Below are 14,052 nucleotides of genomic sequence, written 5' to 3'. Positions count from 1 at the left end.
CATGGGCAGGCACCTGGAATCGAACCAGGGTCTCTGGCATGACAGGTGAGAACTCTGCCACTGAGCCACTGTTACCCGCCCCAAACCTTATCACATTTTAATCTTCCTTCTCATAACCACCCATGGAGGTCAGTAGGGAAGGTAGGATATACTTTCTCAATTACAACCCTTGAGAATTAGAGAAGTTAAGGATTTGCTCCAATCACAGAGCTAAAAAATGATCAAGTTCGGATTTGAATCTAAATTTTCTGACTTTGGTCTTTCTCTGAGAAAAAGGCAGGCTCTTTTATGAAGATTATTATGTCTTAGACACAAGTTTTGTGGGCCTTGGATTGTTGTAAAGTGTTTGGTTTCCTAAATATATGAGTAAAGGAGTTAAAGTGCAGAAAGAGAGCTCTTTCAATGACATTTTCCCCCTCCCCTATGACACATCTCCTGGGCTGCTGCAGGCAAAGCCAGAAGCACCTCAGAAAGCACAGAGACTCATTTCAGTTGATTTATTTGGGGTGATGTGCAGAGAAGTCTTATTTGGGGTAACGCGGGAAGTACTAGGAGGAAGTTTTAGCATTACTTTTCCGCTTCGTTACCCAGGTGTCAACTGTACAGCTGCATGGCTATAAAACACCATTGTCTGGTCACTGATTCTAAGATGAAAGCACATCATGCTGAATATGTTGCTGGCAGGATTCTTCATTTTCAAAAGAAGAGAAAAGGAGGAATGCGCTGACTCGTCCATCATTCCCAGACTCTCCTCACCTTCTCCCCAGGTGATCTCCTGTCCTCCTCATGGGGCTCCTCCATAGTCAGGGAGACCAGGGTAGGAAAGAAGTGGAAGGAGGCTCAGAGTGTCACCGTCAGCATTGTTTCACAAGCTGAGTTCTCCCTTCCGTTTACATTGCTTGAAAACAGAAATTATTTTTCAAAACAGCACTGATGCGAAGTTGCCTCAGTTGACGCTGAAGGCATGTCTCCCTTCAGCCCTCAGAAGGCTTTTGACCAAAGGGGCCAGTTAGCTCCCACGGGGTGTTTTCCATAGTTGTTTATATAAAACTTCTTTATCCAAGATGGTAGGGATAGTTGGGAAAATCAAAGAAAATAAGCCTGTTTAAGTCATCACCACCAGGCCCCAGAAGGACCTTCAGAGCCCATAGCTCTTTGTCTTTCACTGGGCTTCCTGGTGTTTTGGTTTTTATAAAGATATTATGGTTACCACAGTTTGGTTCAAGGACCCAGTGATGCGGAACATCTGCCCTGCCACTGGCTTCAGTGTTTTACCTTTAACTGGGAAAACTAGGAAGAACCTATGGGCCTATGCTGGGTCAACTGGTGGTACCACCTCTGTAAGCTGCAAAGTCCAGAGAATTCAGATTTGGGAACTCTTAAAAAAAAATCATCCTGTTTCTGCAGTACTGGCCTTCTAAAATCAATGAGGATTCTGCATGGCCAATACTGACTATTCAATTAGGTTGCCAGAAAACCCTTAGAACCAAGCATGAGTTTTAACCTGCCCTTCTGACACAGTCTGAGGCCTTATGATGATTTGCCTGTTAGCATGTTCCTGAAATCAGGGATTTGTGCCACCCAGCAGGCCTAAGATGAATTCCATTCAAAGGTCAGAAAATAGAGATGTGGGGAACTTGTAGAAATCATTTAACTTTGCTTTCTTATCTTCTTTACCCACTAAATGCTATAATGAAGTTGATTGGATAAAATCAATAGCACACATTTATTGATCTTTTGTTATGTGCCAGACATTTTCATTCATTTATTGAATCCCCACATCGGTCCTTCTCCTTTACAGTTAAGGAAATTGAAGCTTAGATTTGCCTAAATTTATCGAAGTTACTAATTGGTGGGGCTGGGATTAAAACTCAAATGTATCTGTCTTTAAAGCTCTTCAATACCACACATTGCTCACAAAGAGATGACCAGGAAGGGGTCTTTACTTTATAGCTATAGCTCTTTGTAGTTGTCAAAGTATTTTGTGAACAGCTTTTAGTTTGCTTGTTTCATAATAACCATATAAATAAGACAGAGCAGGACTTTCCCCCACTTTCCAGGTGTGGAAACTAAGTTTCAGACAGATAAAATGACTGACCAAGGTCTAAGAACTGGTAAATATAGAAACAAGAATACAAATTTAGGTCTTCCTACCCCTTTGGAGTTCCATTCCTCACACTGTCTCTCTTTTAGTAAATTGAACCCTTCAGGAAAAGAAACATTTAGGAAGAGATCTGAGTGGTCATGGAGTTAACGTGTCTCCTTTTACATTTGCAGAAACTAAGAGTCAGAGAGGGAGAGTGACTTAGTCAATACTTAGTTACTATGAACTAGTCAATTGCAGAAGTGGCATCTGAAATCAGACTCCTGATATTACCAATTGAGTGACATTTCCACTCTTCCAAAAAAAGAAGACATTTGTAAGTGAAATCATAATCAGTAAAAGAAACACTTGAAGGATGCAGTTTCTGCTGCTTTGGAAGTAAGCAAGGGGAAGCCTCAGGATAGAGCACCTTTGTGTCTCGTGTACTGAACTCAACCCTGCAGTAGTTACTAAGAGATTTTGTTTCAGGAAGAACATTGGCAGTCATTTATTGTTATAGCTGTAAAATTGCAAAGTAAATTGTTCTTGGTACCAATGCCTAGCTTTCTATTAAAGGTGTTATTTTTATGTATGTTATATTAAATTACCAAGGACAGTTTCATGTAGATAGAAACTTCATCCTTATATTTTGGAGATAGAATGAGTCATTCAAGCATTCGGCACGAGAGGGCGCTCCGTGAGAAGGTTGGGTACAAGACTCCCAGGAGAGCTCCTGGAGCGGCTGGGGACTGGCTTATGAAAGACAAAGAGAAAGGAAATAAACAATGAAAAGGTACAGTAATTATCATGGGGCAGACGTTACAAGCCACATGATGGGTAATGAAAAGTATGCATCTCTCTCTGTGTGTATGCATAAATGTTTGGTTTTCGTTTTGTTATTGTTTTCGAAGAGCCTTGGTCCACAATAGGACTGATTTTTCACATTTGTTCCATTCAATTCTCACAACCCTCAAAAGTAGATATGACTGTCCCAACTTTCTAGATTAAGAACTCGAGTTTCAGCAAAATTATGTGATAGTTACCAAAGTCATAAATGTAAAAAATCTTTTATTATTAATCATCTTTCCAGTAGCATTTTCACTGTGCTAGGGCTTGTCCTGTTGAAGAACGCATTGTAACTCTGCTTTCCTAATTCATCTTCTAGAATTCCTTAGACTTTCTTTAGGTAACCCTTTTGTTATTCCACAACTTTGCTAGTGTGCTCCAGCCAGTCCAATCTTTTGTCTGTCTCATACAAGAATCTCCCTGGATTCCCTTACACCAACCTGTCCTACTAGAAGCATCCTCCCTTCTCCTTTTCACCTGAGGCCACAATGCCCCCACGCCCCAGGGTACTTGTTGTCATCTCCTCTGGACTTTACACCTTTTCTCTCTGGCTTAGTCTGCCATAGAACTTGCTCCATAAAGAATTGGCTAACAATGATTCCCAAACCTTAGTGGGCATCAGAATCAACCAGGGTGCTTGATGAACTTGCAGATGCCAGCCATACTCCTAGACAGTATGATTCTGGAAGTCCAGGATAAAGTCCTATGCATATTTAAGCAGCACCCTGAGTGATTCTGATACAGGTAGTCTGTGGGGCTCATTTTGTGACAATAGAGTAACATTCTTTAGAACGCATTTACACTCATATCATGTCATCTGACATGATTTGCCATTTGTTACTGTTACTTTAACTGTTTTCTCAAGTTAGCTCATTCCTATACATTTTGTTTCTTAAGAGTAGATGCTCTTAGAAGGCAGAGACCTCATTTTCTGTCCTCTCCCAATTCCCCCTTTCATACCCCTTAGGTCTCTACTTGGTTAACAGTTTCCCAGCAATTCTCTTTGCCTTCCTCCCTGTATCCCTTACCTGTGTGGCTCCTTCTCCCCATTTTCCAAGAGATCTTACTTCTGCAGTCCCAGGGAGGCGCTCCCACTGCATGCTCCCAAGGCACCCCTCGTTTCTCCTGTGAGAGCATGGCACGCGGTAGACACTTCTTTCTATATTCCCCTAGTGACTTTATTCCAAACTCGCCTATTAGATACTTGCTGTATCCCCTTTGTGAGGGCAGGAACTATGGTTTTCTTGCTCATTAATGTATCCCAGAACCAAGACCAGAGCCTGACATATAGTGGGAACTTAATGATTATTTAATAGATAAGTGGATAAATTGAAAGTAACTAAGAAGAACTAAGCATAGGAGTCAAAACCAGAAAAACACCTCAATTTACAATAGGCATTTGAAACGTGGAGACAATGGCCTTTGTTGTCAAAATGGGCCACTGAGGAGGCCAAGGGGAGCTGTGAAGACCTAGTTATTTTATTAACTTCACTGTCCCTACGGATCCAAGTCGGTTCAACTTGATACACATTTATCAGCTGCCTTCCCAGTGGCAGGCACTATGTAAGACACTGGGAAAGCAAAAATGTATGGCACAGTCCTGTACTTGAGGGTAGGATAATTAAAGTGAAACCATTTTGTGATACATATGCTGGTGTGTTTAAATATTAAGAGGAAACAAGAGATGACACTCTTATACTCTCAGAAGAGTTCAAATGACTCCGAGTCATATAACTGCCACCCAATGTAATTTCTTAAGAAGCTATGAGCTATAATGGTAAAAAAAAAAAAAAAGCCAGGCTTTAAAGTTCCATTGACCTTCATTGGAATACTGGCGCTGCCATCTCTTACTAATTATGTTACCAGTAACCACAGCTGCATGTAAAAATAGGTCTAATCACAATAATGATTATGACATATAATTTCAATTATATAATAATACATAATAACATTATTGAGTGCTATGCCAGTCACTCTGCTAAGCACTTCCCATGCATTATCTTTTTAAATCCTCTCAGCTGTTATATATAAGTGCCACTATTATTTGCATTTTACTGCTGAGAAACCTGGCTCAGAGAGGTTAAGTAATTTGTCTAAAGTGACCCGGCAACAAACGGCACAGCCAGGTTTTGAACCTAGGACTGGCTGATGAATATGAGAGCTAATTTGTGTAAAAACCTGGCATGATGCTTGGAAGATAATAAGCCTTCAATAAATTGTTTCTAATATTCTTACTGCCTTCAAAAAATCTGGCCTACAGAATTATTGTTTTGAGGGTGAATTACTAGGAGGACGTTTCAGCAGATAGCTAGAAGGGCTGAGTTCCTGAGCCCATGGCATAGGATAGAGGCTGGAAAATATCCTCCTCCACCACCAGTGTTGCTGCAACTCCTCCTGCACTGCTTCCTTAGACTCAGGAGCCCCTACCCTTGTCAAATCAGAGAAAATTAGGGTTACAGGGGCCTGCAGATGACCCAGATGGGTCCCCAGTCTGATGCACCATGTCCCTGCCAAGTGGCTGCTCCTGCTTTAATCTCTGTCTCAACCTTATCAGCATCAGTACACCATCTCTGCATTGCTTTCAGACAGGGAGTTTCTAGAAGTCATTCCTAGACAACACTTTCAAGATCCTCTAAAGTAACCCCATTTATTCTAGGTGTGGCCTGCCAGGAGTGGGAATTAGTAGGGACCCAATTTTGGCAGAGGGTGGGAACCCTTCCCTCTCTTCTGCAGATTGAGTCGCTTTTCTAGTTTGCTAGCTGCCAGAGTGCAATATACCGAAACAGAATGGCTTTTAAAAAGGAGAAATCAATAACTTGCTAGTTTACAGTTCTAAGGTCAAAAAAAGTCCCAATTACAACAAAGTCTATAGAAATGTCCAATCAAAAGCATCCAGGGAAAGATACCTTGGTTCAAGAAGGCTGATGAAGTTCAGGGTTTCTCTCTCAAGTGAGAAGGCACATGGTGAACACAGTCACAGTTTCTCTCTCAGCTGGATGAGAACACAGCATCATCTACTAGCTTTCTCTCCTGGCTTCCTGTTTCATGAAGCTCCCCAGGAAGCATTTTCCTTCTTAACATCCAAAGGTCGCTGGCTCATGGGCTCTCTGCTTCCTGTGGCTATGTCGTTCTTCTCTGCTCTCTCTGAATCTCTTTCATTGTCCAAAAGGTTTCCTCTTTTATAGGACTTCAGAAATGAATCAAGACCCACCCAAATGGGTGGAGACACACCTCCACCTAATCCAGTTTAATAACCACTCAATTAAATCATATCACCAGGGAGATGATCTAAATTACAGTTTCAAGCATGCAGTACTGAATAGGGATTAGAAGAAACGGCTGCCTTTAGAAAGTGGGATTAGGATTAAAACATGGCTTTTCTAGGGTACGTACATCCTTTCAAACCAGCACAGTTGCTCTTTCTCACGCCATCCCATTCCCTTCTTAGCCCTCCAGGAAGCAGTGAGAGGCAGAAAATTTTCACATGCATCTGCAAGGGAGCTCCTAAATCAGGGGGGATTGATGTGGCCTGTGTTATGGTGGTTGTCAGAGGAGCAGCTGGCTCAGCTCCTTTGGAGTTGAGAAAAACAGAGTTACCCAAACCTGGGTACAATCAGTGTACCAAGCAGCAACCCCTCCCTGCCCAAAGCTGGCATCTCAGCCCTTGTCCAAGTTCTCAGCCTACAGAGTGCTCATGATGATTAATTTTCATCTCCAAGACTCTTCTTGACTTTTCTTTCACCAACATAAAAACCTGAGAAAGGAGGTGTCAAACTATTTGTTACAGCGTAAAACCTCCTGGTTTAGATTTGAACACAAAGGATCATTAGCAAGGGCCAAGCGAGTAAAAATCCACTTCCCACTGCATTCACTCACGGTTACCTGTTTTGTCTTGTCTTCTTTTGTTCTGTCAGCACAGAGAAGACAGGACCTTGTCATCCCTTTAAGGACAGCTGTCTTCTTCAAAGGGGCTGATGCCTCAAAATAAGGCAATCCTTCTGATTTTGTCATCCCAATTCTCTCCTGAAATTGAACCAAGATGCTGGCATTTTAAGCAGACACAAGTCAAGAAATTATGTCATTACCATTTGTTAGCATGCATGTTAATAGATACTTGACAAAGCCCCACTGAGCTGGATCTGCGTGAGAGTCAGTCCTTGGAAACAGTGCTCTGCCCTGCAAGGTCCCTTTCCCTTAGACCCCTCCCCAAGGCTATCCCTCCTGTTGAGGTTCTGCAGCTCCTGCAGAGCTGTGGGCTTTCAGTTATAAAAATCTCTACCCAAACCTCATCACCAGTTCTCCCTAACAACAGAGGCTTTCATTGCCTCTAAGACTTATACTTAGGCTATTTTTAACTTGTCCTTTCTTTTAAAAAATTATACCAGAAGAGTTTAATGAGCCTCATTTAGCTTTTGGTAGAAAAAGAAAATTTGCAGACATTAACCAATAAGTACTACTGAAAGCCACTGCTGGCTGGCACGCCTCTTAAAACCAGCCTCTCCCCTCCTCAGTACAATAGTCTATTTTTGGACAGCAGCCTTCGCGCAGCATCACAATCTTGCCACACTGGAGTTCATCATGAACTTAAAAGAAGGTGAAAATTTAGGTAAGAGGTTGAGAAAAATAAGCCAGGGTTTCAGAAAGAAGGGTGGAAGAGGGAGGCAGGCAAAAGTTTCTGTGTGGTGCACTGGAAGTCCTGGCTTCAGCACCTTGCACCTGCAGATTCTCCTTAACTTTGCTTCTAATCAGCCAGCAATCTGAAAGATAAGAAAAGTGGGAGAAAGAGAAGGGAGAATTCAGATTTTTGCTTATTGTCGTGTAAAACTAAAAAAACAAAACAAAACAGAACAACAACAATAAAAACTCACTGCACAGAAAACAACCACCACAACAAAAAGAGCTCTAGTGTTCTTGAGAAGGATGAGAAAGCATGGCAATAAATTGACTCAGCCAACCATCTACCCAAAGTCAAGGGTCTCCCTGGGTCAAAGTAGACTCAGGGAAAAGGTTCTCAGCTGTTGTGCATGGCAAGAGGCCCAAGTTACAGATTACAGCACCATCCCTAGCGGTGTAAAGACAATCAGAGCATGAACATTTGCTCTCTAGACCTTGAAGCTAAAGCACTGCGGAAGGCTTTCCAGACATGAAAGTAAGGCCCCAAACTTCTTGGTGTTCACACCTACCCAGGCAGGTTGTTCCAAAGTCTAATTACATTCATAGACATATTCTTAGTTGCGGCTCAGCCATGCCTTTACCTAATAGATTTACAGCAAACACTCTCTGGCCAAAAGTTTCTGCTAGCAGCCTGAGGCACACGTACAATCCTGGTGACTGCTAGTGGTGTGTCTAAGGTCTATATACTTTGACGTCATCAAAGGAAAAAAGTTTCCCCTTGGATAAGTAGCCCACTCTCTTTGAACTGTCAGTGTTAAAATGAACCACCCTTTAGAATTTTCCTTTAGAATCTGTTATTTCAAGCATTTCATGATAACTCAGAAGCTAAAATGCTCACTCAAAGCAGCATAACGTGCTGTTGGATCATTTTGGCAAAAAGAAGATTTTTAGGTTTCTGAAAAATAAAAGAGAAATTTATAGACAGAAGGAAAGATTTTTTTTCTAAAGAGATTATTTGTGGTATAAATGGGTATGAGGTATTTATTCTTGAACTATACCACTTCGATTAATTAATCAAAAAGATTTTGGAGGAGAAGAGTAGTTCTTTTGAGTTGCCACTCAAGTCTAGTGCACAATTTTAAAAGCAAAGAAAAACTCCAGACTTTTGCTCAGAGTTTTGATGAGTGATTAAAATGACCACAAACTCCCATCAGAAAAGCAATTTGCTGAGGTCTTTATTTACATGTCTGCTAGTGAGGCAAAAGAATAAAGGTAGGACTTTTGCTTTATGTACAGTGTATAGAGAAATTGTGTAATCCTTAAAAATTCATTCGATCTTCATCTAGAAGGGATCTTTTTTCTTGTCTCATGGCTACATGTTAGAGTGAAGAATCAGCCTCTGTGCCTGTATTCATACTGTTCTCTCTGCCTGTAAGACCTTCCCTGATTTATCCATCAGGCGAACTCTTATTCATAATTTGGGACTCATCAAAATATCATCTCATATGATAAGAGATGCACCTAGGAAGAGCGCAATCTTTGTATTTGCACATCTGTCTCTCCTCACCAGACTGTGAGCTCTACAAGGACCTGCTTTATTGATATTTGTGCCCCAGCATCCAGCTCAGAGCCTGGCTCACAGTACTCAAGGAATGTCATTATTAATTTTTATAATATATAACTTTATATATTTTTTATAATGTATAAAAACAAATGCTTGCTTAATGCATGCATGTAGACACTGGCGAAAAGAACAAATAGAAAAAGAAGAATTAAAGTAGGCATTAGTTCATAAATTAATAACAATTGATTCATCATTGTGCTAGGCAGTGGGAAGAGACTGAAGGAACACAAGAGTTTAGGTCCTTGTTAAGAGAATTGAAAGAAACATACATGAAATAGAAGAGGAGACACAAAATAATATATGATTATGGCTTATAGTTAGAGTAATGAGAGGCAAAGAATATCCGGACACTTTAAGAGGAACATCCCAAATATATATTTAAAAGACAAATAGCTGTCAGAAAACTTTTTCTGGGTTGCTTCTGACCCTACTTTGCACTGATACCTCCTTCTATTTTTGCCTGTTCTGCAAACAGCCCAGTATTTTTCTCACCTCCCCAGTCCCCACATTTCTCCCTGCTTTTGCCATTGGATGGCCTGCTCCCCCAGCTCGTAAACCCTCCCACACCCCTGTGCCCTTACCAGTTCCTAGCTTGTGACTTCTCTCTTCCTTCCTTTCTGCCCTTGCTTAGACTGACATTCATCATGTATCTTCCCTGGCATGAACTCCAAACCGGCATTCATGAACCAAAGCGGATTGGAGGGTTAAGCCCAGTGGCTGGTATTCACTCATTCCTGGCACTAAAGGGTTTTCAGCGAGGACCGAAGTAGTTAAGGAAGATCCTTGAAGGAGGAGTTGCCTGACTGTTTTGGTTTGTTAAATGCTGCTGGAATGCAATATACCAGAAATGGAACAGCTTTTAAAAAGGGAATTTATTAAGGTACCAGTTACAGTTCTAAGGCCATAAACATGTTTAAGCTAAGGTGTCCAGAGAAAGATACCTTGACTGAAGAAAGGACGATGTCTGTCACATGGGAAGGCATGTGGCCAGCATCTGCTGGTCCTTGTTCTACTGATTTCAGCTTCTGATGCTAGTGATTTCCTCTCTAAGCATCTGTAGGCCTTCACTTAGTTCCTCCAGGACACAACTCCGGGTTCTTGCTAGCTTACGATCTCATGAGAAGGCATATGGAGATGTCTGCTGGGCTCTGCATTTCCAAGCTTTTGTGTCTAGGTGTCTGCTCTCTCTGTCAGCACTCCCAGCATCTCCACATGACTGCATCTCTGTTAGCTCTGAAGCAACAGTAATTTCTCTAAAACGTCTCCCCTTTTAAAGGACTCCAGTAAGTTAATCAAGACCCACCCTTGAATGGGTGATATCACATCTCCATCTAATCAAAAGGCCATATCCACAATCAGGCATGCCACATCTCCATGGAAGTAATTTAATTAAAACGTCACACCCACAACGAGTGGGTCAGTCTCCATGGAAACAATCTAACCAAAGGTTTTCACCCTACAATATTGAATCAGGATTAAAGGACATGGTTTTTCTGCGGTACATAATAGCTTCAAACCGACGCATTCATCCTGCCACACGTTTATAGTGCTGCACAAAAACTGTTTTGCCTCAAGCCCAATATTTCAGACTTGGTGTCTCACCTACTTTTTACTTTGCTCTCAGCCTTCTTTTATCCTTTTCTGGCCAATGACTCTTGCTGTTTATATTTTCTTGCCAGTGTTGGCTTTTGGTCTGATGCCCAATTTAGTTTTCTTCTGGCTTCTGATCCTAATTTGCTTCTGAAAACTTCTGAATCACCTCTTACCTCCTTAGTGTAGCCTGTTCCTAGAGCACTCATGAGACAAGGGTCTAACTAGGTCCCTAGCATCCCATTGCTGTATCGTGTCTCCCTGGGTACCCCTCACCATCTACTCAGGCATCCTGAGAACTGGAAAGGAAACTTCGTAAGAAAGGCAAGTCTTAAAGACTGAGTCAGATTCACAAGGGTGGACAGGAAAGGTTACCAGTTGGTGAGAACCATGACAAAAACGAATACGAAGAAAACAGATTTATGAGATGGGATATTTGGATCAGTCTTATGAGACTTTCATACAATGGCTGGATCTATTCTAAGGCAGGCGCTGCTGATGCTGCAATGAAACAGTAACTAAAGTCTCAGAAGTAAATGACAAAAACCATCTAACTTGTGGCAAATCACTGCTCATCCTATATGACTCTAAGAAAGCAGTTCTGGATTCAGAATCTTGAAACCCAATATATAATCTTGAGTGGAATCATATTTAAGGACACCACTAAGTTTAATTGGTATACATACAGTCTGTTATTAAGGTTCAAATTGTGTGATAAACTACTGTACAAATATCTGTAAGTTTCTAGATTTCCTTTCATCAAACCCTAGAGAACTTGGGCAAAGTCACCAGTTTCTAACTTGAGCACTTCTTTTGGGTCTAAGTTGATAACAAGCAAAATGATAGGTCCAAGTTCAGTGGCTCCAATAAAGTGAGGACTGGAAAATCTATGGTTAGTATGTACTCCAGTATGTACTGGGAAGGGGCAGACTTTGTGGAGCTATAGAGGGGGCTGATTATAGGGCCTGTAGCAGTCAGCTTTCTCTGGTTTTCCCTCTGATAGATAAATGGCTCCAAAGTCACAGTGGCTTGCAAGAGCAAAATTTATTTCCTGCTCATGTTATATAAGCAAGATGGGACTGCTGCAGCCTCGTATAAACCTGAGTTGCCTTCGGGTCAGCTCCCAGTTGGCTGCAACTCTTCATTTCAGGATCTAAGCTGAAGGAGCAACCCTTGTCTGGCACATTGCCACTCTCGAGGCAGAGGGAAAAGGAAGGTGGAGAAAACCCACATTGGCTCTTAAAGTTCTTCCTTGGAAGTGATACATGTCACTTTCACTCACATTTAATTGGCTGAAGCAAGCCACATGGTCAAACCTGAGATAACGCATGGGAAAGTATAATCTTCCTGCAGAGGTGGAGCAAATATTGGGAACAATATCAAAGCTACTACAAGGACATTGAACATCCATGGTTGATAGCTGGTGCAGTAGGAGACCACTGGGAGTTTCTTAGACAAGCAATGGCAAATATCCTTTTCTGGAGGCCTGTGGTATAGATCAGAAAGGACAGAGACTGCTGTGTAAAGGCTTCATCTGGTGATCATAAATTAATTGAAGAGTAAGTTGATGGATTTGGGACGCAGTTGTGGTAGAAAGAATGGAGAGGAGCATTTGGTTAGAATAGTTCTCTCAAAGGAAAAACAGGTAGAGCTATTCACCTGGATAGATATGAGGGCAGAAGGGGTATGAGTCAAAGATGATGCCAGGGTTTCTCCTCACTAACAAAAGAAGGAGGTAAGACATTAAAACATGTTATTAAATTGTCTATAGAAAACATTCAGAAGATTTCCAGGAACACAGCACATTGACTTTCAAGGATGATATGCAGCAGGGGATGATGTGGCATAAAAATCACTGGCCTAGGCTTCAAAAATCTGGGCTTGCTTTCCAGGTGTAGTACTAAATAACTGGGCAGCCAGGAGCAAGTAACTAAACTTCTCTGTGTCTCAGTTTTTTGTTTATATTTATTTTTTCTTAACTTTTTCTTCTGAAATAATTTAAAACCTACAGGACTGTTGCAAAAACAATACAAAATCCATTCAGAGAATTCCAACAAATCCCTACAACCCCAGATACCCAGATCCACTGTTTCTAACATTCTGCCAACTTTGTCATGTCACTCTATCCATCTGTCATTCATCTACCATCTATCTATCTATCATCTTTCGTTTCTTTATCTGTCTATCTATCTATCTACCTATCTATCTATTTACTTTTTTTTCCCTATGCTGTACGTATCTTTCCATGTGAATATCCCATTATTGGAGCACCATTTGTTGAAATTTTGTTTTCTGTTTGTTTGGGAAGTGCATGGACCAGGAATCAAACCCTGGTCTCCTGCAGGGCAGCCGAGAATTCTACCACTGAACTACCGTTCACCCCCTAATCTATCTCCTTTTTGGATGACATGGACACCCACCCATGTAATCACCCCAACTGCACTACTGAGTTCAAATAATTCAGCATTAATATAAAACTCACATTCTATATTCCAAATTTTTCTATATCCTAATGTTCTTTTGAGTCTCCTCTCCTTCGTTCTAAGATCTCATTGACTATCATGCATTTCACTTAATTGTTATCTTTTTAGTTTCTCTCTCCTTCCTTCCTTTCTTAAATTGTGGAAAGTTATATATATATAAATCTTCTCATCTCAGCCCCTCTCAAGCACACCATTGAGTAGGATCAATTGCATTCATGATGTTGCAGTACCCTCACCGCCATCCATTAGTAAAACTTTCCCTTCACGCCAACAAAAAAACCCACGTTCAATTTTCATTAACATCTCATTGCCCTGCCCCCTACCTATAGCCTTTACTCTACTTTCTGTCTCTATCAGTTTGCATAGTCTCTGATATTTTCTTTATGGTTACCATAATGCTTAAATTTAACATCCTAAATCTATAACAATTTTGCTTCCCTTGATACCAGTTTTATTTCAATGGCATACACAAACTACATTCTTATAACTCTTTGTCCTCCCTTTATGTAGTTCTTGTCATATACATATTTATACATTATAGGTCCAAAACTACTGGTTTTTCATTATATTTTATACAATTGCCTTTTAGATCCTGTAGGAAGTAAATAATGGCATTACAAATCAAAAATACAATATTACTGGTATTTATATTTACCTATGTCATTATCTTTAGTGGAGATCTTTATTTCTTCATGTGGCTTCAATCAATTGTCTACCATCCTTTCTTTTCAACCTGCCTGACTCCCTTTAGCATTTCTTATAGGGTTGGTCCACTGGTGATACAGTCCTTGAGCTTTTGTTTATATGGGAAT

At 40.9% G+C, this 14,052-nt stretch overlaps 1 long non-coding RNA gene across 2 annotated transcripts in view; it reads right to left on the bottom strand.

Moving 5' to 3' along the window:
• The window catches only part of LOC143650051 (uncharacterized), a 94,066-nt gene that overhangs the window by 36,559 nt on the left and 43,455 nt on the right, over positions 1-14,052 (bottom strand). For both annotated transcript variants that reach the window (XR_013159334.1, XR_013159335.1), the window contains 2 exons: positions 7,639-7,686; positions 6,812-6,952 (listed from right to left, as the gene is read on the bottom strand). This is a non-coding gene — a long non-coding RNA (uncharacterized LOC143650051). The remainder of the gene's footprint in view (positions 1-6,811; positions 6,953-7,638; positions 7,687-14,052) is intronic.

The sequence above is a fragment of the Tamandua tetradactyla genome, chromosome 11, assembly GCF_023851605.1.
Source record: "Tamandua tetradactyla isolate mTamTet1 chromosome 11, mTamTet1.pri, whole genome shotgun sequence".
Classification (NCBI taxonomy): Eukaryota; Metazoa; Chordata; class Mammalia; order Pilosa; family Myrmecophagidae; genus Tamandua; species Tamandua tetradactyla.
Note: the sequence above shows the minus strand (reverse complement) of the source record. Positions and strands in the feature narration are given on the sequence as shown.